Source organism: Hippopotamus amphibius, chromosome 17 (assembly GCF_030028045.1).
Source record: "Hippopotamus amphibius kiboko isolate mHipAmp2 chromosome 17, mHipAmp2.hap2, whole genome shotgun sequence".
Lineage (NCBI taxonomy): Eukaryota > Metazoa > Chordata > Mammalia > Artiodactyla > Hippopotamidae > Hippopotamus > Hippopotamus amphibius.
This window is the reverse complement of record NC_080202.1, coordinates 21,339,568-21,366,913: the sequence shown is the minus strand read 5'-3', so window position 1 is coordinate 21,366,913 and position 27,346 is coordinate 21,339,568. Positions and strand designations below refer to the sequence as shown.

At 41.6% G+C, this 27,346-nt stretch overlaps 1 long non-coding RNA gene across 1 annotated transcript; it reads right to left on the bottom strand.

Annotated features, from left to right (window-relative positions):
- Nucleotides 1–13,506: 13,506 nt before the first annotated feature.
- Nucleotides 13,507–16,749, bottom strand: LOC130840692 (uncharacterized). Its single transcript, XR_009050041.1, has 3 exons — nucleotides 15,497–16,749; nucleotides 14,757–14,871; nucleotides 13,507–13,915 (listed from the first exon to the last, which is right to left on the bottom strand). It is a non-coding gene; the product is annotated as an uncharacterized LOC130840692 (long non-coding RNA).
- Between the last annotated feature and the right edge of the window lie 10,597 nt (nucleotides 16,750–27,346).

Sequence of the window (27,346 nt, the reverse complement as noted above, 5' to 3'; positions counted from 1 at the left end):
TGTTCCCAGTTTGCTATGTATTTTTCTACGTCCTGTTTTTATGTTTTTACATACACACATATGTGAATATTGAAATACATACTTTGTTTCCAGAAATGAAGTTATATGTATTAATTTGCTTTATTCTTTTCACATTATGTCTTGGAATGCTTTTCAGGTTAGTATCTTCTTTGCTTTTTAAAAAACAACTACTATCTAAAATTCCGTTACACAAATGGTTTATAATTTATTTAACCAAATCCAAGAGGTGAAGCTTTATCAAGTTTGGGGTTTTTGGTTCTCAAACATTTTGCTGTGGATATACATCATACACTCTGTAATGCTTTGAAATACATCAAGCATTATATATATATATATATATTTATATATATATTTATGTGTCCTAATGTGGAAATACAAGGCATACAAAGGAGACATCTTATGTAAAGTTGGAATATCCCACCTAACTGTTCCCCAAAACACTATACATTTTATGGTTCATTAATATTCATGTATATGTGTGTGTGTGTATATATATATATACATATCACACTTTATCTATTGATGGGCACCTAGGTATCTTGGCATATATGAAATGAACAGTGTGGGGAGTACAGCCTACAATTATGTAATATCCTTGTATGGTGACAGTTGAAAACTACCCTTAGCCTGGGGGTCATTTTGAAATGAATAGAAATATTGAATCACTGTCTTGTGTACCAGGAGCTAACGTCGTGTTGTAAGTCAATTATACTTCAAAAAGAAACAAACAAATTCATAGAAAAAGAGATCGGAGTTATGGCTACCAAAGCAGAGGTGGGATTGGGGGGAAGAATTAGATGCAGGTAGCCAAAAGGTAAAAACTTCCACTTATAAGAGAAGTAAGTGTTAGGGAATAATATACAACATGATAAAGATAATTAACATGCTACATGTTATAAATGAAAGTTGTTAAGAAAGTAAATCTCAGGCTTCCCTGGTGGCGCAGTGGTTAAGAATCCACCTGCCAATGCAGGGGACACGGGGTCGAGCCCTGGTCCGGGAGGATCCCACATGCTGCGGAGCAACTAAGCTCGTCTGCCACAATTACTGAGCCCACGTGCCACAACGACTGAAGCCAGCTCGCCTAGAGCCTGTGCTCTGGAACGAGAAAAGCCACTGCAATGAGAAGCCCACACGCTGCAATGAACAGTAGCCCCCCACTCGCCACAACTGGAGAAAGTCCGTGAGCAGCAACAAAGACCCAAAACAGCCAATAAATAAATAAATAAATAAATATTACAGTTATAAAAAAGAAAAGAGAGTAAATCTTGGCTCCCATCACAATGACAAACAAAACATTTTTTCTGTTCTTTACTGTTGTGTCCCTGTGAGATGATGGATGTTCACTCAACTTATGGTGATAGTCATGTCATGATGTACGTCAGTCAGATCATTACGTTTCACACCTTAAACACATACACTGCTCTATGTCAAGTATTTCTCCATAAAACTGAAAGGAAAAAAAAAAGACTACACAGTTTACACTTTCTCCTGCAGTGAAGGAGATGTGGATTTCCACACGTTGATCCAGTACATGTGTAGTCTTGCTTCCCCAAGATCAATTTTTTAGGTTTATTTATTTATGTATTATTAAAGTATAGTTGATTGTTGTGTTACTTTCAAGTGTACAACAAAGTGATTCATTTATACGCGTACACACACATCTATTCTTTTAGAGATTCTTTTCCAAGATATTGACTATGGTTCCCTGGGCTATATATAGTAGGTCCTTGTTTTTTATCGATTATCTATATAATAGTCTGTATCTGTTCATCGCAACCTTCCAATTTATTCATCCCCCCTTAAGTTTTTATTGCACTATTTTAAGCCATACATAGTCCGATACTCCACCAGGATGTATTCCAATTGGGAACATGAGGCAAAGAATTCTCACCACAGTAAAATAATTTCAATAGTAGAAATTGTATATCCAAATATAATCTGCTTGTTGCAGTTTCCCGTATGAACCAAAGGATAATTACGGCCTGGAATAGTCTTCCTGAAGTAGGCATTGCAATAACAGGTGCTGCAAGGTTATTAAGCAGGGACTCTCTCCAATTCTAATGACAATACTTGGCCTTTATTAAGCGTGCAATTGCCTGGCAGGTCCTCTACTAGTACTTTACACCCTTCATCTCACTGAAGGCTCACAAGCCTGTGGAGCTGCTTCCATTGGCGTCCCCATGTCCCAGATGAAGAAAGTGAGACTCAGAAAAATTCATGCTTGCAAACACTCCAACCCAACACAGACCCATTGATGTGGAATCTCCAAAACTGGGTCCAGAAAAGCTCCCCAGGTGTTTTCCATGCACCTGGAAATAAGGAACACTTTACCAACTGGATTAAAACCTTTACTTCCTTGTGAAAAACAAAACAAGATGATGTTCCTAAAAAATTAGATTTCTGGTACTCAAGCGACCATCACAAATTTGGGGAATTGCTAAGTTCTCATGACATTTTATCATCTGAAAGGACCAGGTGTCTGCAGCAGCCATGAGACACAAATGAGCAATGAAGGGAGAAGAGGGAGCCGAGAACTTGGGAATTCCTAGAGGTCCTCCTGGAGCTGAGCAGGACCCCATGGGGCCTTGCCGGGACAGAACCCTCTCCCACGTCCTCGGCTTCAGCTCCTCTCTGAAGTACCCAGATAATAGTGCCTGAGGCACATTTCCTGAGTTGTTTTACAGATGCTCACATCACCACCAAATGGAAGAAATTAACTACTTCATGACCATGAGCACATAGTCCCCAGGCCTCCTGAAGCCTAAGGATTGGTAATATGAGCCCCTGTGACACCCTCACCACCAACCAATCAGAATTCTGCACGAGCTAATCACATACACTGGGACTCCCTCCTCACTTTGCCTTTAAAAAGGCTTTGCTGAGACCCATCTGGGAGGTCAGGCTTTCAGATCCCTGGCTGTCCCAGACCCCTTGTATGGCACCTTCCAGGACACACTGCCCTTTCCTTCACCACAATCCAGGGTCAGTAGGTAGGCTTTACTGCGTGCGAGGGAGCGGACCCAAGTTTTGGGCTTGGTGACCCTCAGTCTGTAAAACCCACCCATCGTACCTACAGCCATCCAAGTTTTATTCCCTTTTTTTGTTGTTGTTCACATGAGACCGTGAGACTGTCACAGCTTCCATGTTCAGACTGTGGAATTTGCTGGAATTCCATTTTTCCTGGAATTTCTTATCCCAGAGAGGCATGTCCCAACCCTGCCAAATCCTTGAAACATCCAACTGCACACTCAGTCCTCCAGACCTAGATCTTGTTCATGTTGCAGCTTTGTCATCTTTGTCCTGTTTCATGGAGAACCAAGGATGAACACCTAGACATTGTGTTTCAGAGCATAACACCTTCTTATGTCACAGTTGATGAAATTTAAAAAGGCAGATGGCACAGATCTGATCAAAGACACATCCTTAACACTCAGGGGCCTGCTGCCTTTCTGCATGACTTTAAGTGTGTAACAGATAATATTTAGAGGAATTTACAAGGTGTCTTCCCTCCCTCCCCTACTTCCTTATACTCACTCCCAGTTCCCTGTTTTGCAATCAGTCAATTATAAACTAGACGCACTGGCAGACAGCAGTATCAAGCAGTATCAGCAGTATTTCGTCTTGTGGAACTGAAAACCACAGCCACAGAAAGACAGAGAAAATGAAAAGGCAGAGGCCTTTGTACCAGATGAAGGGACAGGATAAAACCCCAGAAAAACAACTAAATGAAGAGGAGATAGGCACCCTTACAGAAAAAGAATTCGGAATGATGATGGTGAAGATGATCCAGGACTTTGAAAAAAGACTGGATGCAAAGATTGAAAAGTTTACCAAAGACCTAGAAGAATTAAAGAGTGAACAAACAGAGATATGCAACACAATAACAGAAATGAAAAATACACTAGAAGGAACCAACAGCAGATTAACTGAGGCAGAAGGGCGAATAAGTGACCTGGAAGATAGAATGGTGAAAATCACTGATGTGGAAAAGAATAAGGAAAAAAGAATGAAAAGAACTGAACACAGCCTAAGAGACCTCTGGGACAATGTTCAATGCACCAACATTCGCATTATAGGGGTCCCAGAAGGAGAAGAGAGAGAGAAAGGACCCGAGAAAATATTGGAAGAGATTACAGTTGAAAACTTCCCTAACATGGGAAAGGAAATAGCTACCCAAGTGCAGGAAGCACAGAGAGTGCCAGGCAAGATAAACCCAAGGAGAAACACGCCAAGACATATAGTAGTCAAATTGACAAAATTAAAGACAGAGAAAAGTTATTAAAAGCAACAAGGGAAAAACGGCAAACAACGTACAAGGGAACTCCCACAAGGATAACAGCTGATTTCTCAGCAGAAACTCTGCCAGCCAGAAGGGAGTCCCACGATATAATTAAAGTGATGAAAGGGGAAAACCTACAGCCAAGAGTACTCTACCCAGCAAGGATTTCATGCAGATTCAATGGAGAAATCAAAAGCTTTACAGACAAGCAACAGCTAAGAGAATTCAGCACCACCAAACCAGCCCTACAACAAATGTTAAAGGAACTTCTCTAAGCGGGAAACATAAGAGAAGAAAAAGACCTACAAAAACAAACACAAAACAATGAAGAAAATGGTAATAGGAACATACATATCAATAATTACTTTGAATGTAAGTGGACTAAATGCACCAACCAAAAGACACAGACTGGCTGAGTGGATACAAAAACAAGACCCATATATATGCTGTCTACAAGAGACTCACTTCAGACCACACATACAGATGGAAAGTGAGGGGATGGAAAAAGATATTCCTTGCAAAGGAAAATCAAAAGAAAGTTGGAGTAGCAATAGTCACATCAGAGGAAATAGACTTTAAAATAAAAAATGTTACAGGAGACAAGAAAGAACATTACATAAAGACCAAGGGATCCATCCAGGAAAAGGAGATACCAATTATAAATATATATGCACCCAATATAGGAGCACCTCAATACATAAGGCAAATGCTAACAACTATGAACGAGGAAATGCAAGGCAGAAATAGAGACACAGATGTAGGGAACAAACACATGGACACCAAGTGGGGAAGGCAGGGAGGGTTGAGGGGGGATGAACTGGGAGATTGGGATACCAAATTGTACACTCTAAATATATGCTGTTTACTGTCGGTTAACTGTATCTCATTAAAAGTTCTTAAAAACAATTATAAACTAGACTCACTGCTGTTGGGGGAGGATGGACAGAGCTTAGAGAAGCAAGTCCACTGAGTTCCTCAGTGGGTTTTCCCTCAGACTCCCCTCTACATACCAGTTCCGAAAGCACAGGCTTTCCATTTCAAGATCTGGGGTTCTGGATAGAACAGGGTTTGAGGGGAGGTGGGGGGATGGGGATAAGGACAAGCCCCAGAGGAAACTGGAGGTAGTTTGAGGGATCATAAAGTGTCAATAGCAGAAATAAATACATAAATAAATAGCCAGACATGGACACATATTAAGAAATCAACAGCGATAAAAAATAAACCACAAGTTCTAAAAGTTTTCCGAGAGAAAAGTGAGATTGCCTATCAAGGATCAGATTCAGTTCAGAATTCTCAGCAGCAATTCTAACCATCAAGATAATAAAGAAATATTCTCAAAGTCTTAAAGAAAATATTTAAGCGTAGACTATTATATCCAGGTAAGCAATCATTTAGATGTGAGGACAAAATTAAGATAATCCTCAGGCATCCAAGGCCAAAAAGACCTGTTCTGAAAACACTCTTGGAGGAAATATTTCAGCAAGAAAAGGAGAAAAAAATCAGAAAGATGATACAGATATATGGGAGTAAGGGTGAGTATACAAACGACTAATGAATGGAAATATTTTTTAAACTACAAGCATAAAATCCAGAACTAAAATTCTATATGATACTTACTGGACTATTGAGTAGCATGAGCTTGGGGATACAAGTCCAAAGAGAAATTAAGGCATGCTAAGGTACTTGCCTTGTTCTGGAAAAGGTGAAAACATGAATAAAGCTTAAAAAATCCCGTGGTTAACAATCCGCCTGCCAATGCAGGAAACACAGGTCCCATCCCTGGTCTGTGAAGATCCCACATGCTGTGAAGCAATTAAGCCTGTGTGCCACAACTGCAGCGCCTGTGTTCTAGAGCCCATGAGCCACAACTACTGAGCCCCAGTGCCACGACTGCTGACGCTGGTGCGCCCTAGAGCCTGTGCTGCTCAACAAGACAAGCCACCACACTGAGAAGCCCGCACACCGCAATGAAGTGTAGCCCCCGCTCTCCACAACTAGAGAAAGCCACGCTCAGCAGTGAAGACATGACACAGCTGATAGGAAAATAAAAATTAATTAATTAATTAATTAAAAAGCAAAACAAAACACAAATTCATAGAAGAAGAGATCAGATTTGTGGGTACCAGAGGCAGAGGGGGGGTAGGGGAATTAGAGGAAAGTAGTCAAAAGGTACAAGCTTCCAATTATAAGTGTTTTATGGATGTGATATACAGCATGGTGCAGATAATTAACACTGCTGCTACATGTTGGAAATGACAGCAGTTAAGAGAGTAAATCTTCAGAGTTTGCATCACAAGGGAAAAAGTATTTTTTTCTATTCTCTACTGTTGTATCTCTACAGGATGATGGATGTTCACTCAATTTATGGTGGTAATTATTTCACAATGTATATAAGACAAATCATTATGTTTTACACCTTAAACATATACAGTGCTGTATGTCAATTATATCTCAATAAAACTGAAAGGGGAAAAAAACACTATACAGTTTACACTTCCTCCCATGGTGAAGGAGACATGGATTTCTCACACACTGGTCCAGTACCTTTGCTGTGTTTCGTCCCCAAGTTAAATGTTTTTAAATTTTATTTATTTATGCTTTTATTGAAGTATTTACAATGTTGTGTTAGTTTCAGCAGTACAGCAATGTGATTCAGTTATACACATACATACATATCTATTATTTTTAAAATTCTCTTCCATGATAGGTTATTACCAGATTTGGAATATAGTTCCCTGTGCTATACAGTAGGTCCTTGTTGTTTCTCTGTCTTCTATATAGAAGTGTGTAACTGTGAATCCCAAACTCCTAATTTATCCCTCCCCCTTAAGTTTTTAATGGACTATTTCAAGCTGTATATAGTCCCATACTCCCCTTGGGATGTATTCCAATTGGGAATATAAGGCAAAGAAGTCTCACCACAGTAAAGAAATTTAACTAGCACAAACTGTATAACACAGTATAATCTACTTGTTACTCTAGCACTTTGAGTTTTCAGCATGAAGCAGAGGGTAATTATGGCCTGTAAGATTCTTACTGGATAGGCATTGCAATAATAGATGCTGCAAGATTGTTAAGGAGGGACTCTCTCCAATAATGATGACAAAACTTGACCTTTGTTAAGCATGTCATTGCCTGGCAGGTCCTGTGCTTGGACTTCACACCCATCATCTCACTGAAGGCTCACAAACCTGTGGGCTTCCTTCCACTGGGTCCCCCATGCCGCAGATGGAGAAAGTGAGACTCAAAAAAAGTCGCGCCTTGCAAACACTTCAACCCACCACAGACCCACTCTTGTGGAATCTCCAATGCTGGGGTCCAGAAAAGCTCCCCAGGTGTTTTTCATGCACCTGGAAGTGAGGAGCACTTTACCTACTGGATTAAAACATTTATTTATTTGTGAGAAACAAGACAAAATGATGTCCCTAAAATAAGTGGATTTCTGGTACTCAAGTGACCATCACAGATTGGGGGATTTGCTAAGTTCTCATGACATATTATCATCTGAAAGGGACAGGTGTCTGCAACAGCCACGAGACACAGATGAACAGTGAAGGGAGAAGAGGGAGTGGAGGCCTTGGGAATTCCTAGACGTCCTCCGGGAGCTGAGCAGGACCCTATGGGGCCTTCCCGGGACAGACCCCTCTCCCACGTCCTCTGCTTCAGTTCCTCTCTGAAATAGCCACATAATAGCATCTGGTGCACATTTCCTGAGTTGTGTTACAGACACTCACATCACCACCAAATGGAGGGAATTAACTACTTCATGACCACGAGCACATAGTCCCCAGGCCTCCTGGAGCCTAAGGATTTGTAATGTTAACCCCTGTGACATCCTCACCATCAACCAATGTGAGACTTGCGCAGGAGCTGATCCCATCCCCTGAGACTCCCCTCCTCACCTTGCCTTTACAAAGGCGTTGCTGAGACCCATCTGGGAGTTCAGGCTTTCAGATCCCTGGCTGTCCCAGACCCCTTGTATGGCACCTTCCAGGACACACTGCCCTTTCTTTCACCACAATCCAGGGTCAGTAGATTGGCTTTACTGCAAGCGAGGGGGCAGACCTGAATTTTGGTTCGGTAACACTCCGTCTGTAAATCCCACCCATCTTACTTGCAGCCATCAAACCATGCAAGTTTTATTCCTTTTTTGTTTTTTTCAGGATAGCACATGAGACCTTGAGACTTGTAGCTTCCATGTTCAGACTCCTGAATTTGCTGGAATTCCATTTTTCCTCAAATTTCATATCCCAACCCTACCACATCCTTTAACACCCAAATGCACACTCAAACCCCCAGACCCAGATCTCTTTCATGTTACATCTTTGTCCTGTTTCATCAAGAGCCCAGGATGAACACCAAGTCACTGTGTTTCAGAGCATGAGATCTTGCTAGACATCTCCTTAACACCCGTGGGCCCGCTGCCTTTTTGCATGACATTGTGTGTAAGAGATATTTGGAGGAATTACAAGGTGTCTTCCCTCCCTCCCCTACTTCCTTATACTCACTCCCATTCTCCTGTGTTGCAAGCAGTCAATTATAAAGTAGACTCACTGCCCTGGAGGAGGGTGGACACAGCTTAGAAAAACAAGTCCACTGAGTTTCTCAGTGGGTTTTCCTCCAGACTCTACATACTAGTTCTGAAGCCACAGGCTTTCCATTTCAAGACTGGGCTTTAGGGAGAAAAGGATGTGAATGGAGCTGAGGGAATGGAGATAAGGCTGAGCCCCAAAGGTAACGGGAGATGTTTTAAAGGATCATAAAGTGTCAACAGTATAAGTAAATAAATAAATAGCCTCACGTGGACACATATAGGGAAATACAACAACAAGAAAAAGATCAACATCAAGTTCTAAAAGTTTTCAGAGAGAAAATCAAGACTGCCTTATGAAGGAATCAGATTAAGTTCAGAATTCTCAGCAGCAATTCTTTTTTTAAAAATTTAGTTAGTTTTTTTATTTATTGGCTGCATTGGGTCTTCATTTCTGCGCGTGGGCTTTCTGTAGTTGCAGAGAGCGGGGGCCACTCTTCATTGTGGTGCGTGGGTTTCTCACTGCAGTGTCTTCTCTTGTCGTGGGCCACGGGCTCAAAGCGCAGTCTTCCATAGTTGCAGCATGTTGGCTCAGTAGTTGTGGCTCATGAGCTCTAGAGCCCAGCCTCAGTTATTGTGGCACATGGGCTTAGTTGCTCCGCGGCATGTGGGATCTTCCCAGACCAGAGCATGAACCCGTGTCCCCTGCATTGGCAGGTGGATTCTTAACCCCTGCGCCACCAGGGAAGCCCTCAGCAGCAATTCTAACCATCAAGATAATGGAGAAATATCCTCAAAGTCTTAAAGACAATGTTTAAACATAGAATTTTTCATCCAGCTATGTGATCATTTAAATGCGAGGACAAAATTAAGGTAATCTTCAGGCATCCAAGGTCAGAAAAACCTTTCTTGAAAACACTCTTGGAGGAAACAGTCCAACAAGAAAAGGAGAAAAAAATCAGAAGTTTGATACATATATATAGGATGTAAAGGTGAGTATACAACCTTCTCATAAATGGAACTTTTTTTTAAGTACAAGCAGAAAATCCAGAACTCAAATTCTATATGATACCTGCTTGGCCACTGAGTAGAGTGGGACTGAGGATACAGGTCCAAAGAGAAACAAGGATATCCTAATATGATTGCCTTGTTCTGGAAAAGGTGAAAACATTAATAAAGCTTAAAAAAATCCACAGGGGTAAATTCCAGTGGAATAAAAACAGAAGGATGAATTTCCAATTAGCAGGTGAAAATTTAATCTAGCTAATTGTAACAGTAAAGAAAAACAAACAAACAAAAAGCAACAAGAAAGTATGGTATATATGGCAAACATGAAACAGGGTGACAGAAATAAATCTTAATTTAACAGTTAGTCTCATAAGTATAAAGGGCTTACACTTACTGAGTAAAAGAGCTCTCAGGTTAAATAAAATGAGAACACTAAATCAAGCAATATATTGCTTTAAGAAACACACGAAAAGGTTTAAGAGATGGAAATTTTACTGGACAAATACTAATTAAAAGAATGGCGAGCACCTAGAGCCCATGCTCTGCAGCAAGAGAGGCCACAGCAAAGAGAAGCCACAGCAGTGAAAAGCCTGCGCACCACAGCAAAGAGTAGCCCCTGCTCGCCGCAACTAGAGAAAGCCCGTGTGCAGCAACGAAGACCCAACACAGCCAATAAATAAATAAATAAATTTAAAAGTAAATAAATAAATAAAACTTTCTATTTAAGAAAAAAAATAAAAAAAAAGAATGGCGAATTATCAGTTTTGACATTTAGCAAATAGATTTTAATATCAAATACATAAAGGACAGAGAAGAATAGTATTTCCTGTTAAGAGGGATGATAAATTAAAAAGATAATTGTGGTCATGGGCATAAATACTCCTAAAAATATTACTTTAAATATACACAGAGAAACAACTGATAAAAGTACACAAATATGTGAATAAATTATTTAGTTGGAAATTTTATCATATCCCTCTCAGAAATTGATGGACAATAGAGACAAAAATAATGAAATATGGAGACAACTTAAATTATAAAGATTAACAAATTCAAACTTGTAAATACTAGAGAACTTTACACTCAACAGAGAAGACACTTTTTTTTAGTGTACATAGGACATTCACAAAAACCAAAGAATACTAGGCCACAAAGAAATTCAAAACCTATTCCCATCGTATAGATTATGTGATCTAGCCATGATGCAAAAAAAAATTTTTAATTCATAGAAATTCTCAAACTCTTCCAAAAATGGAAGAGGGAACACTTGCTAACTCATTCTGTGAGGCCAACATCATCCTAATATCAAAGCCAGATATAGCCATCACAGGAAAAGAAAATTGTAGACCAATATGCCTTAAAAAAATAAATGCAAAAATCCTCAAAAAATGCTAGCAAATTGATTCCAATAGCATATTAAAAGGATTATACATCATGACCTACTAGGATTTATCCCAAGAACCACAGGTGGTAAAAATCAATTAGGATAATGTACCACATTAATAGAATAAAGGGAAAAAAAACAAGATCATCTAAACTGATGCACAAAAAGCATTTGATAAAATCTAACACATTTTATGATAAAAATACTGACAAAACTAGGAAGAGAAGACAATTTTCTCAACGTAATAAAGGGCATTTTTGAAAACTGCACAGCTAACATCATACTTGATAGTGAAAGACTAAACGCTTTCCCAGTAAGACCAGGAAAAAGACAGCAGTTCCTGCTTTTACTGCTCCTATTCAACAGGAGCTTCTAGCCAGCCAAACAGGCAAGGAAAAGAAACAAAAGGCATATGAATTGGAATGAAAGAAGTAAAACTATCTCTATTTACAGATGACGTGCTCCGATACAGAAAAAACCCCAACGAATCTACAAAGCATCTACAAGAGATAATAAATGAATTCAGTAAAGTTGCAGAACAGTACACAAAACACCGTACGAGCAATGAAAATGCCTTAAAAGAAATTAAGCAAACAATTTCATTTACAATAGCTTCCAAAAGAATAAAATACCTAGGAATAAATGTAACCAAGGCGGTGAGTAACTCTTTCACCATTGCATGCCAGGTTTCCATGCTGGGATACTAATAAGATTTTTGGGACCTTGAGCATCTAACTAGATCAGTTCATGAAACCCAGAATCCTACCATTGCGCTCAGCATATTTTCCCTGCATCCACTCCTGACACCAGTTTCCATATGCATTAAGGCTCTTAGATGCAAACAAAAGAAACCAATTCCGACCAAGATGAGACATGCGGAATTTTGGAAAGACGTTATTACACAGCTCACAGAAACAACAGGAAAGATGGTGAATCAGGTGCGGGAGAGGATCAAGAGCCAAAATAAGGCAGGTAGCAGAGAATGTAGGCAAGTCCAGCTGACAGCAGCAGTCTAGTTAGGATGCGGTGGCTGGCACCTCTGCTATGGTGAATTGTTTTTGACTCTCTCTGAGTCACAGTGTCATTCCCTATAGATCCACATCATCAGAAAGATGCATGATAGTTCCAAGCCCTACTTGTGAGGAAGCAGAGAGTGTTTGGGTCTTCTCAATTTCCATAGGGAGAAATAGAGTTTTCCCTTAAATATAAAGGTGGGTTAAATGCAGGTGAGAAAACTGAGAAACAACTTTCTAGGGACACCTGGTGTATCTGGAAGGCAGAAACATAAATGGCAGATGCCATCCTCAAGGATCTTTGCAGGGGAAGGTCATGCCTTGGCATTCATAATGGGAAACAATAGGTGAAACTGATTAAGAACATTTTAGAGGTTTGCTCATGAACCCCCATAAATGACCATGGGAGACTGGAGCATGGAAGGGTGCAGGATGGGGATGACTGCCAGTGAGAGAACAAGTCAGTGCTAATATGCCCTCCTTCCAGTGCAGAGACGGGTGAGGCAATGAGACATTGGGGCTCTAAGATGTGCCTTGTGAGAAGGAAGATCAGTGTTGGGGACAGGGACACACAGATATGGAAGACCACACTCAGCAGGCTACGTGGGGGGATCTCAGTGGAAAGAAGTGAACGGAGAGCTTGGAGAGATAAAGCTTGTAGCAGTCAGTCCAGACCATCCTTTTGATCAGGGCTTCTTTGAAAGACCAAGGTTTACCTGCTGCCTCAGGTAAAGTTGGAATCAAAGGTATTATGCCCAGAGCCAATCTTCTAACTGGATGCTAACCCCTAATCACTCCAGGACAGGAGCTGGCACTTCCCAACTCAGGTCACCCAAAGCCCCACGTCCCAAGGATCAAGGTCCCTGTCCCCCAGTTAGGCATCTGGTCCCCCTAGATGTCAGTGGGTTGCCTTAGAATGGAGTACCCCCAGCCTTCTCCTGCTCCTGCCTCTTCCCACTCTTGCCCTAATAAAGGCTGCTCCAACAGGCCTGCTGTGTGCTTTATAGCCATTCATTTTTTGGCTTGACCACAATCCTTTTCACAGAATGGGTGAGAAAGTATTCCCGTGCCTTCTGCCCTGTCTGGAGACATAGACATGGAAGCAGGAAAGGAAGTAGCTGGGAGAAACTGGCCTCTCATCGATTGGTATCCTGAGTGCCTTGTATTCATGGGATCTCTGCACTGTACACATATGGCCCTGCTAAGCCACAGAGGGTCCACCAGAATTCCTAAGTGGAAAGAACCACTCAACCCGAAGAATGCCACAGATAGAATTTATTTTGGACACAAGCTCCTAGAGAGCAGTCATTTGACCATTTTAGAGCTTCATCTTCTAGGGCTCCAACTCCAGGGATAGGCAGTAGGAAGGAGTGGATGCGGAGGTCTTGTTGTTATGCCCAGCGTTGAATTCATGGATTTATGAGCCATCTTCGGCGACTGGTCTCCAGGCAAGCTCAATCAACGTCAGGTCCAGCTTTCACATGGCCACCAGGGACAAGCTTGTAAAATACATATTTGATCACGATGTTTCCTCTGCTTAGAAACCTCCAGCAGTTGAGTTCAGAGGAAAAGGGAATGGGGACAATTTCCAAGAAAAGGGAGGCGCAGGGAGGGAATTAGTATGAGGGAACTGAGGGTATAGAAGAGGTGTAGGCAACATAGAAGGGAGGAGGAACCTAAAAGAAAAGAAAAGAAACCTCCAGCAGGTTATGAAAATCTTCAGCAGGAAGCTCATTCCTCACTGGACTCTGGCAGGGATGACCCTCTACCACCCCCCTGAGACACTGCAACCTCTACCTACTCCCATCACTTCCCCATCTCCAATGGAGCGTCCACACTCCTCCCACTGTCTGAACTGCCCTACCTTCCTCCAGCAAACTTTGTGCATCCTTTATGCTCTCTGTTAATGTTCTTTACTCTCTGATAACTTTCCCCATCCCTCTCCCCAAGGCAAAGCCAAATACTCCTCTCTTTCCTCCCTTAGATCTTAGGAGAAATCTGTACAAAGCACTTGTCACACTAGGTTGTAATTATTTATCTAGGTCTGTCTTCCACACCCAGTTGTGTTTGTCTTTTGTTTCCATTGCAGCACAATGCCTGCCTGACACAGGAGATACTCAATCACTTGGGGTGGCCTGCCCTTCCTTCCTCCTCCCAGGAGGACCCATTTTCCAGGAGGAGTTAAGCCCCTTTGGTGGGGGAGGAGAAGGAAAGTGAGAATCCCTTGGTTCGTAATGAGCTGTGTAACTAGGGTCATGGATACTTGTCTCAGCTGAACCCATGAGGGCTGTCCCAGCTAGGGCTTCTCTTCTAGGAGAAGGCCTTAGATAATGCAGCCAGCTGTCCTTCTGCCATGTTTCCAGCCCCTTTCTCTTGACTTATCCAGACTCCCAGGTGCAGTGGACACGTGAGCAGCCCGCTGCCCCAGCTAAGTCTACTGGGGAGTTGTCTGAACCCTCGGACAGCTCCTGGCTGATTTGTACTCACTCTTAAGGAAATTTTGCGACATGAACATACCCATTGCTGCAGCATTTCATTCCATTGGGACACGATTCATGTCCTGTGCACCTTTTCACACAAGGCCTCATGGTCCCTTTGGGCAATTTTGGACAGAAGCCAGATCTCTGTCATCCTGAAACATATGATAATTGTGGATTATGGAATGGTCACAAAGACAGACGTGAGAACTGATGCTGGAGGTCTGAAGCCCTCATCGCTGGCAGGACTCCTGCCTCTTCCATGGCTTCCTTTGTGCTCTGCACTCCTGCCTCAGCCTCCACTGCTCGACTCTCACTCTTAAGCCCACATTCTGGACCTCCGGAGAATGTTCTCCCTGCTCCAAAGACTGCACGGTCTCAGAAGACAAGACACCTGCACACTCATAACCATCTTCTTCCCACTTTATAAGAAGGTATTAGAAAAATCTCTACTGACACCGAGCTCCATCTCCCCACCTCACACACACCCTGTGTTTGTCCCACTGCTCCCCTTGGAGCCCCACATCCCGGGCACAAGACCTAACTAGAGAGAACCCCACATTTTACTCACAATTACTATTCACACTCAACGTAATCTGATAAGGAGAATGGGAAACGCAGCGTGATTGCTCATTTAGATCAAAGGTAATGCGTCTGATCAATGCCAAATCTCCACTGTGCAGTGGGTACACAGCTGCTTCTGTGTCAAACCATCCCCAGGCCTAACACTGGGCTCTGAGCCTTCTCTGCTCTCAGGGAGGATGCCCTCAGCCCCCTCACCTCTGGAAGGAGGTCTCTGAGCACAGGCCACCTGCAGCCCCATGACGATGAAAGCCACCAGGACAAAGATGGTGCCGGTCTTCATGTTGGCCTTGGATGTGATGCAGGGGCAGAGCCCAGCTCCAATTTATACTCTCAGTGTCACCAGAAAGGAGGGTGGGTGGGAGACAGTAGAGCAGGGAGAGCATCAAAATATAATCTCTCACGGGCGTGCCCTCAGATGTTCCAGTTTCCTTATTCTATTTTGCAGCTGATTTCTCAGTCTGTGGAATGGTTTCTTGGAGATGCAAATCCCAAACTGGAGAGTTTGGGAGCATTTTCCAACCCTTCGTTAATTGCTCCATCACAACTTTGCCCTGCTTTCCCTAGTGCCTTTAGGAACCATGGTCAAAGAAAAGAATTTTCTCTGTGTAAATTAGAATTTCTGAGTGTGATCTCAAACTATAAAGCTAGATGCTGTTTGTCAGGGCCCATCTGGGATCTCCTGCAGGACCAGTTACACAAGGATGGTGAATGTGTGCTTTGAGCCGCTCCCAGGGCTGAGGGTGGAACCACAATGGCAGTGAAGTCTCTCATCTAAGGGGATGGATGTTCAAAGATCACAAGCCAGCCAGGGCCCATGGGGGTGGGGAGACACGGTCCATCTTGGTGACTGGTGGTCGGAGTCTACTCTGGTCCATACCAAGAGGTTCCTGGAGGGAAGGCTGTGTGGGTGAGCTACGTGAGCAGACTCACAGCAGAAGGACACTAAGTGTTCCACAGGGGCCTGTGTAGGAGCCCGCTCTCTTTCCTGTCCCAGTAACAAAATCTTTGAGAAGGATGAATGCAGGTACAACCCCAATGACTGTGGGTGTGAAGAGAAAGTCTCCTTTGCCCTTGCTGGTCAGAGCTTGGACTAGCACCTTAGGACTTCTTGTGGGGAGGCCTGGACAAGCTACCCTAAGAGCAGAGAAAGGCTCAGCAAGCCAGGAGAGGAGGGCTCAGCCTGGCCATCCCAGGCAGTTAGCTCACACCCAGCATCTCAGAATCTCTGCAGGTGCAAAGGGTCCAAGCACCCAGGAATGACTCCCCGGTCCACAGGAGGGACCAGGGCACCCGGAGAGGGAGCTTAGTCCAGGGTGGAGACCAATGTCCCCAGGCAGCACAGAGCACAGCGAAGGGCAAGCCCCGATCCCAACCCAAGGTGCCTGGATCCCAGGCTGGTATATATTGTGCCTTGATCATGGGACGTGGGCAGGACAGCCCCAAAGAGCTTGCAAGAGAATCCTTGGAGCAGCACTGTTGGCAAGGAGAGAACTCCTGAACCCTCTCAAATAGTGACCGAGACATGACAACTATCACTGAGTTACTGTAATCTGTCAAAGTTCATTTTTATACAACAAACACATGAATGAATTCTTGTGGTTAATAATTCAAATATTATAGATAGATCCAGAGTAACCTTCCAGGAAGGAATCAATATTACCAGTTTGCTATGTATTTTTCTAAGCCCTTCTCCTATGCTGTTACACACACACATACGTGTATAAACAAATATATACTTTTTTGATGAAATGAAGTTATATGTATTATTTTGCTTTTTTCACTTAATATTATGTCTTGGAGAGTTTTCCACTTCAATATCTTCATTTCCTTTCAAAAAACAACTTGTGTCTAAAATTCCATTATATGAATGGTTTATAATTTATTTAACTAAACTTCATTTGTTGAACATTTAGCAGGTTTGGAGTTTTTTTGGTTATCAAACAATTTGCTGTGAATATGTACCATACACTTCGTAATGCTTCTTTGTGTGTGTGTGTGTGTGTGTGTGTGTGTATAAATCTCAGTATTTCCTTCACAATTAAGGTCTAAATGTGGAAATAAAAAGGATATAAAGGAGACGTCTACTGTAAAATTGGAAGTTATTGCCAAATTGTCCCTCAAAAATGCTATACAAGAGGGAGGGGATAAGGGGATATATGTATAAATACAGCTGATTCACTTTGGTGTACAGCAGGAACTGGCACAGCAGTGTAAGGTAATTATATTCCAATAAAGATCTGAAGGAAAAAATGACTATACAACTTATGGCTCTACCATATTCATTTCTCTCTCTCTCTCTCTCCCTCTCTCTCTCACTTCCTTTAACTATTCCTCTGTTGACGGGCACCTAGGTTTCTTTGCAGATATGAAATGCACAATGTGGGGATACAGCCTATAATTATGTAGTGTCTTTGTACGGTGACAGATGACAACTAGATGTGTGCTTGGGATCATTTTGAAATGTATAGAAATATTGACTCACTATCAAGTGTACCAGAAAGTAACCTAGTGGTCAAAACAAACAAATTCATAGAAAGAGATCAGATTTGTGGCTACCTGAGACAGAGGTGGGGGGGAGGGGAAATTAGATGAAGGTTGTCAAAAGGTACAAACTTCCAGTTATAAGTAAGTTTTAGGGATATGATATACAACATGATAAAGAGAATTAACGCCGCTACATGTTAGAAACAAAAGCTGTTAAGAGAGTAAATAAGAGTTCACAACACGAGGAAAAATATTTTTTTCTACTTCTTTACTGTTGTGTCTCTAGGAGATGACGGGTGTTCACTCAACTTATGGTAGTAATCATTTCACGATGTACGTAATTCAAGTCATGTTGTACACCTTCAACATATACAGTGCTGTATGTCAACTATCTCTCAATAAAACTGAAATGGACAGAAAAAAAGACTATGCAATTACACTTCCTCCCACAGCGAAGGGGACGTAGATTTCTCACACACTGATCCAGTATATTTGTAGCCTTGCTTCCCCAAGTTAAATTTTTTAAATTTATTTATTGATGTTTTTCTTCAGGTATAGTTGATTTACAATATTGTGTTAGTTTCAGGTGTACAGCAATGTGATTCAGTTATACATATACATACATATCTATTCTTTTCCAGATTCTTTCCATTATAGGTTATTACATGATATTGAATATAGTTCCCTGTGCTATACAGTAGGTCATTGTTGTTTTTCTATTTTCTATATAGTAGTGTGTAACTGTTAATTCTAAACTCCTAATTTATCCCTCCCCCCTTAAGTTTTTAATGGACTCATTCAAACTGTATACTCCATACTCCCCTTGGGATGTTTCCCAGCTGGGACTATAAGGCAAAGACTTCTCACCACAGTAAAGAAATTTCATTAGCAGAAATTGTATAACACAACATAATTAGTTTGTTATAGCACTTCAAGTTTCCAGTATGAAGCAAAGGATAATTATGGCAAGATACTTACTGAATAAGCATTGCAATAACAGGTGCTGCAAGGTTATTAAGGAGGGACTCTCCAATACTTGACTTTGTTTTTTTCAATGCCTCGACAGATTATGAGGCTTTTTTTAAAGCTCTTTATTGGAATATAATTGCTTTACACTGTTGTGCCAGTTTCTGCGGTACAACAAAGTGAATCAGCTGTATTTATACGTATATGCCCATATCCCCTCCCTCCCGCAACTCCTTCCCACCCTCCCTATCCCAGCCCTCTAAGACATCAGCCATCATCGAGGTGATCTCCGTGTATTATGCAGCAGCTTCCCACTAGCCATCTATTTTACATTTGGTAGTGGATATGTGTCAATGCTACTTTCTCACTTCGTCCCAGAGTCCCCTTTACCCCCCACCTGACCTTTATTAAGCACACACTTGCCTGGCAGTTCAGGTGCTGGTACTTTACGCCCATCGTCTCACTGAAGGCTTACAATCCTGTGGACTTGCTTCCACTGGCGTCCCCATGTACCAGATGAAGAAAGTGAGACTCAAAGGGAGTCATGCCTAGCAAACACTTCAAACCCATCACAGACCCACCAATATGGAATCTCTAATGCTGGAGTCCAGAAAATCTCCCCCATTGCTTTTCATGCACCAGGACATGAAAAGCACTTTACCTACCTGATTTCTTTGTGAAAAACAAAACAAAATGATGTCCCTAGGAAAAGTGGTTTTCAAGTACTTGAGTGACCACCACAAATTTGGGGAATTGCTAAGTTTGGGAATTCCTTGGGAACTCCTAGATGTCCTCCTATAACTGACCAGGACCCTATGGGGCCTTCCTGGGACAGACTCCTCTCCCACATCCTCTGCTTTAGCTCCTCTCTGAAGTACCCAGATAACCTGAGGCACATTTCCTGAGTTGTTTTACAGATGCTCAATCACCACAAAGTGGAAGAAATTAACTACTTAATGACCACGAGCACACAGTCCCCAGCCCTCCTAGAGCCTAAGGACTGATGTTAACCCCTGTGACATCCTCACCATCGACCAATCAGAGATTGTGCACGAGCTGATCACATACCCTGGGACACCACTCCTCACCTCATCTTTTATCAATAAAAGGCTTTGCTGGAACTTCCCTGGTGGCACAGTGGATAAGAATCCTATTTGCAGGAGTTTCTAGGTGGTGCAGTGGTTGGGAATCTGCCTGCCAATGCAGGGGACACAGGTTCGAGCCCTGCTGTGGGAAGATTCCACATGCCACAGAGCTAAGCCTGTATGCCACAACTATTGAGCCTGTGCTCTAGAGCCTGTGAGCCACAACTATAGAGCCCGTGTGCTGCAACTATTGAAGCCCATGAGCCTAGAGCCCGTGCTCCACAACAAGAGAAGCCACTACAATGAGGAGCCCACGCACCACAATGAAGAGTAGCCCCTACTCGCAGCAACTAGAGAAAGCCGGTGTGCAGCAACGAAGACCCAACACAGCCAATAAATAAATAAAATAAATAAATAAATTTATAAAAAAAAAGAATCCTATTTGCAAACAAATCGACAAAGGATTAATCTCCAAAATATATAAACAGTTCATGCAGCTCAATATCAAAAACACAAACTACCCAATCAAAAAATGGGCAGAAGACCTAAATAGCCATTTCTCCAAAGAAGACATGCGGACGGCCAAGAGGCACATGAAAAGCTGCTCAACATTGCTAATTATTAGAGAAATGTAAATCAAAACTACAATGAGGTATCACCTCACACCGGTTAGAATGGGCATCGTCAGAAAGTCTACAAACAGTAAATGATGGAGAAGCTGTGGAGAAAAGGGAATGCTCTTGCACTGCTGGTGGGAATGTAAATTGATACAGCCATTATGGAGAACAATATGGAGGTTCCTTGAAAAACTAAAAATAGAATTAGCATATGACCCAGCAATCCCACTGCTGCGCATATACCCAGAGAACACAATAATTCAAAAAGACACATGCACTCCAATGTTCACTGAAGCACTATTTACAATAGCCAGGACATGAAGGTAACCTAAATGTCCATCAACAGATGAATGGCTAAAGAAGATGTGGTACATATATACAATGGAATATTACTCAGCTGTAAAAAGGAATGAAACTGGGACATTTGTAGAGACTGTCATACAGAGTGAGGTGAGTCAAAAAGAAAAACAAATACAGTATATTAACACATATATGTGGAATATAGAAAAATGGTACAAATCCACCAGTGTGCAAGGCAGAAATCGAGACACAGATGTAGAGAACAAACATATGGACACCAAGTGGGGAAAGTGGGGAGGGTTGGGGGGGAATGAATTGGGAGATTGGGATTGCCATATATACATTACTAATAAGGAAAAAATATCAAATTTTACACTCTAAATATATTCAGTTCATTGTATGTTAACTGTATCTCAATAAAAGTTCTAAAAAAATTTTTTTAAATAATAATAATAATAATAAAAAAGAATCCACCTGCCAATACAGGGGACAGAGATTTGATCCCTGGGCCGGGAAGATCCCACATGCTGTGAAGCAACTAAGCCTGTGCGCCACAACTACTGAGCCTCCACTACTGAGCCCTCAAGCCACAACTACTGAAGCCTACGCGCCTAGAGCCTGTGCTCTGCAATAAGAAAGGCCTGAGCACCATGAAAAACAGTAGCCCCTGCCCACCGAACTAGAAAGCCCACAAGCAACAACGAAGACACTCCACAGGCAATAAATAATTTAATTAATAAATAAATAAATTTTTAAAAGAAGAAAAAGAAAAGGCTTTGCTGGTATCCACGGGGAGTTCAGGCATTTTGAGCACTAGCTGTCCTAGACTCCTTGTATGCCACCTTGCAATAAACACTGCCCTTTCCTTCACCACAACCCCATGACAGTAGATTGTCTTTACTGCATGCGAGGGAGTGGACCCAAGTTTTGGGTCGGTAACACTCCATCTGTAAAATCCACCCATTGTACTTGCAGCCATCCAAGTTTTATTCCTTTTGTTTTTTTTCCTTCAGGATGGCACATGAGACCTTAAGACTGTCACAGCTTTTGTGTTCAGACTCCTGAATTTGCTGGAATTCCATTTTTCCTGGAATTTCATATTCCAGAGAGTCATTTCCCAACCCTGCCAAATCCTTTAAACACTGAACTACACACTCGTCCCGCCCCCCCCCCGCCCCCCCTCCAGTCCCAGGTCTTATTCATGTTGCAGCTTTGTCATCTTTGTCCTACTTCATAAAAAGCCGGGGATGAATGCCAAGACAGTGTATAACAGAGCATGAGCCCTTGTTAGGTCAGAGATGGTGAAATTTAAAAAGTCAAGTGGCACAGATCTGACCAAAGACATCTCCTTAACACCCATTGGGCCTGAGGCCTTTCTGCATGACTTTAAGAGTTTAACAGATAATATTTGGGGAATTACAATGTCTTTTCTTCCTCTCCTGATTCTTTATACACACTCCCATTCTCCTGTGTTGTAAGCAGTCAGTTATAAACTAGACTCACTGCTGTTGTGGGAGGATGGACACAGCTTAGAGAAGCATGTCAACTGAGCTCCTCAGTGGGTTTTCCTTCAGACTCTACATACTATTTCTGAAAGCAGAGGCCTTCCATTTCAAGATCTGGGCTTTTGGGGAGAAAACTATTTGGGTGGAGGTGGGGGGGATGGGGATAAGTCCAAGCCCCAAAGGAAATAGTTTGAAGGATCATGAAGTGTCAATAGCATAAATACATAAATAAATAGCTACATAAGGACACATATATAAAAATACCACAACAATAAAAAAAAAAAACCCACAAATTCTAAACGTTCTCACAGAGAAAAATAAGACTGCCTGTGAAGGAATTGGATTAAGTTCAGAATTCTCAGCAGCAATTCTAACTGTCAAGATAATGAAGAATATTCTTAGAGTGTCATAGAAAATATTGAAACATGAGATACTAAGTCAGATAAGCGATCACTTAAAAGTGAGGACAAAATAAACATAATCCTCAGGCATCCAATCCCCAAAGACCTTGTTTGAAAACACTCTTGGAGGAAATATTTCAACAAGAAAAGGAGAAAAAGAATCAGAAGGATGTTACAGACACATAGAGAGTAAGGGTGAGTATACAACGTACAGATGGAATTTCTTTGAAGTACAAGCATAAAATTCAAAACTAAAATTCTATATAATACCTACTGGGCTATTGAGTAGAATGGGGCTGGGGATAGAAGTCCATAGGGAAATGAGGGTATGCTAGGGTAGTTGCCTTGTTCTGGAAAAGGTGAAAACATTAATAAAGATTTTTTAAAAATCCATAGGGGTAAATTCCTGTAGAATGAAAATAGGAGTGTGAATTTAAAATTATCAGATGAAAATTTAATCTAGCTAATGGAAAAAGTAAAGAAAAACAAAGAAAAGCAATAAGAAAGTATGATAAATAAAAAACACAAAATCGAGTGACAGAAGTAAAACTTAACAGTTAGGGAAATAAATATAAATGGCTTAAACTTAATGATCAAAAGACCTCTCACATTCAATAAAATGAGGACACTAAATCAAGCAATATATTGCTTTAAGAAACACATGAAAAATGTTTAAGAGATGGAAATTTTACTGCTCAAATATGAACTAAAATAATGCTGAATAATCAATTTTGATATTTAGCAAAAAGATTTTAATGTCAAATACATAAAGGAAAAAGAAGGAAATTATTTAGTGTTAAGAGGAAGGGTGGGGGGGACTCGAGGGGGGGCGTCAAGGAAGGGAGGGAATATGGGGATATGTGTATAAAAACAGTTGATTGGGAAGCGAAAAGATGGCGGCGAAGTAGAGAGACGTGGAGTGCATCCCTCTCCACAGACGCATTGGGAATGCACGGAGGGACGCAGACATTCCCACAGAGAACCAGCTGAACACCAGCAGACGGCCTCGGACACCAGAAAGGACTGCGGGGAGCCTGACATAGCCGGTAGGGAGGCATCTACGAGGGTTCAAAGAGGGTGAAGCGGCGGAGCTGTGGCAGAAGGGAGGGAATGAGAAACATACGGAGGGTCTGCAGCGCAGCTCAGCCTTCCCGGACCGAGACATCGATCCGCGGCTGAACGGAGGGTCCAGGAGCGGGAGCGTGGGAACCGGAGAGCTGGTTCAGGGTGAGAAACATTGTTGCCGGTAGGGTGACGGACCGAGAGGACAGGAGGGAGGAGGTCCACGGCGAGGAGTGCCCGTCCCTGAGAGCTGCCCGGCCATGATGGCGGCTGGAGGCTGCAGGCTCCCGGGCGGGGGGGGAGGAGCCGCGCGCATAGCCTCTCCCTCTCTTTCGGTGCCTCTGCAACAGGCAGCAGAGAGACGCCCTGCGGGCCACCTAAGGAGCTCAGGGATAACAAGCACCCTCAGGCACTCGGGCGGGGCTAGATTAAAACTCCTTGCAACGCCAGCAGCAGGAAGGCTGCCGAGAAAAAAAAAAAAACAAACCAGCATCAAAAAGAAAAAACCCCAAGAGAGGCCCAACTCTAAGACTTTCTGTGTACGCCTGAGCCACCAGCGCCCTCTGCAATGGGCACCTCCAAGCCTGACTGAGACAACAGTGCACCACTGCTCACTCACTCCCAGGAGAAGGAGCCACTATTGTACCCTCTCCCTCCCCACACACCGAGGCTTACAGACGAACAATAAAGGAACCTCTGCTGGTCACAGAATAACGCAAAAAAAAAAAAACCCAAGGCAAGGAGAAGGACACTTACAGCTGAGACGCTAAGGAAACAGAAATAGTAGTATCAATACCTATTGAACTGGTCCATTCTGGGATCAGTTCTGGGTTTTTTTTTTTTTCTTTCTTTCTCTCTCTCTCTCTCTCTTTTTTTTTTTTTTTTTTTCTTTTTGATTTATTAAACACGATCTTAGCCCTAAGGGATCTACAAGTTTTACAACATAATTTTTTAAGGATATTTTTTATTCTTTTTTTTTTTTTTTTTTGCCTTTTTATATACTTCTATATCTAGCTAAGTTTTTGGTAGTACGGACAAAATATCTTTCATACTTTCCTTTCATCCCTTTCTTTTATACACTTCTATTCCTTTCTTTTTCTTTGCATATTTCCAACCACATTATGCTCTTCTGTTCCCCTTTCTTCCAGCCATTTTAAGTGTATTTTATCTTAACATATTTATAAGCAACACTATCGGTCTGCTCAGACTCCTTGCTCTATTCTCCAGATGATGCACTGCCTTGGTATTTAATATTAGGCTTTTGTCTTTCTCTTAGTTCTTAGTACTGTTGTCTAATTACATTCTGAGAATCTCCATTCTCTCTGGTGGTACTCCAGCTCATTTCTATATTTGATCCTAGCTTACAAAATCTCCCTGGATTGATGTTTGTATGTGTAGGGTGTTATTTGTTGTTTGTTTGCTTTTGCTTTTGTCTCTGATTTGTTCTGTTTCAGTTGTCAATTTCTGCTGGGTTTCTCTTTGAATATCTGATAGCACACTGGGGTTCTGTCAGGTCTTTCTAGAGCCTTATGTCCTAACGGATTCAATAATTGTGTGTCTTATACATGTATGTGTATCCTAGACTGAATATTCATTTAATCCAATACTTGGACATTAGTCTGAGGCTTGGACAGTCTTCTATAAACACCTCTATCACCAGGACAAGCAACCCCAAAAGCTTGGACAACCATGAGGAAACAAAGAAACCCCATGCAGGCAAAGGAGCAGGAAAAAAACCCACAAGACCAAATAAATGAGGAGGAAATAGGAAAAATGCCTGAAAAAGAATTTAGAGTAATGATAGTAAAAATGATACAAAATCTCAATAACAAAATAGAGAAAGTACAAGAAACAGTTCATAAGAACTCAGAAAAACAAACAGCAATGGATAACAAAATAACTGAAATTAAAAATACTCTAGATGCTATAACCAGCAGAATGACTGAGGCAGAAGAACGAATAAGTGAGTTGGAAGATAGAGTGGGGGAAATAACTGCCACAGAGCAGGAAAAAGAAAATAAAAATAAAAAGACTAGAAGACAGCCTCAGAGACCTCAGTGATAACCTTAAACGTACCAACATTCGAATTATAGGCATCCCAGAAGAAGAAGAAAACAAGAAAGGGTCTGAGAAAATCTTTGAAGAGGTTCTAGTGGAAAACTTCCCCAACATGGGAAAGGAAATAATTCACCAAGTCCAAGAAGCACAGAGAGTCCCATACAGAATAAACCCAAGGAGAAATACACCAAGACACATATTAATCAAACTAACGACAATTCAACACAAAGAAAAAATATTAAAAGCAGCAAGAGAAAAGCAACAAACAACATATAAGGGAAAACCCATCAGGATAACAGCTGACCTTTCTACAGAAACTCTGCAGGCCAGAAGGGAATGGCAGGATATCCTGAAAGTCCTGAAACAGAGAAACCTACAGCCAAGAATACTCTACCCAGCAAGAATCTCATTCAGATTTGAGGGAGAAATCAAAAGCTTCCCAGACAAGCAAAAGTTAAGAGAATTCAGCACCATCAAACCAGCCTTACAACAAGTGCTAAAGGAACTTCTCTAAGTAGGAAACCCAAGAAAAGGAAAACACCTACAAATACAAACCCCAAACAATTCAGAAAATGGTCATTGGAACACACATGTCAATAATCACTTTAAATGTAAATGGATTAAATGCTCCAACCAAAAGACACAGACTGGCTGAATGGATACAAACACAAGACCCTTCTGTATGCTGCCTACAAGAAACCCACTTTAGACCAAGGGATACATAGAGACTGAAAGTAAAGGGATGGAAAAAGATATTCCATGCAAATGGAAGTCAAAAGAAAGCTGGAGTAGCAATACTCATATCAGACAAATTAGACTTGAAAGTAAAGACTATTAAAAGAGACAAGGAAGGGCACTACATAATGATCAAGGGATCCATCCAAGAAGAACATATCACAATGGTAAATATCTATGCCCCCAATATAGGAGCACCTCAATACATAAGGCAAATGCTAACAGCTATAAAAGGGGACATCGACAGTAACACAATCATAGTGGGAGACTTGAACACCCCACTTACATCAATGGACAGATCATCCAAACAGAAAATAAATAAAGACACACAAGCTTTAAATGACACATTAGACCATCTCGACTTAATTGATATTTATAGGACATTCCATCCAAAAACGACAGACTACACTTTCTTCTCAAGTGCACACGGAACATTTTCCAGGATAGATCACATCTTGGGTCACAAATCAAACCTCAGCAAATTCAAGAAAATTGAAATCATATCAAGCATCTTCTCAGACCACAACGCCATGAGACTAGATATCAATTACAGGAAAAAAACTGCAAAAAATACAAACACATGGAGGCTAAACAATTCACTCCTAAACAACCAAGGAATCACTACAGAAATCAAAGAGGAAATCAAAAAATATCTAGAAACAAATGACAACAAAAACACAACAACCCAAAACCTATGGGACGCAGCAAAAGCAATTCTAAGAGGGAAGTTTATAGCAATACAGTCCTACCTTAAGAAACAAGAAAATGATCGAATAAACAACCTAACCTTACACCTCAAACAACTAGAGAAAGAAGAACAAAGAAACCCCAA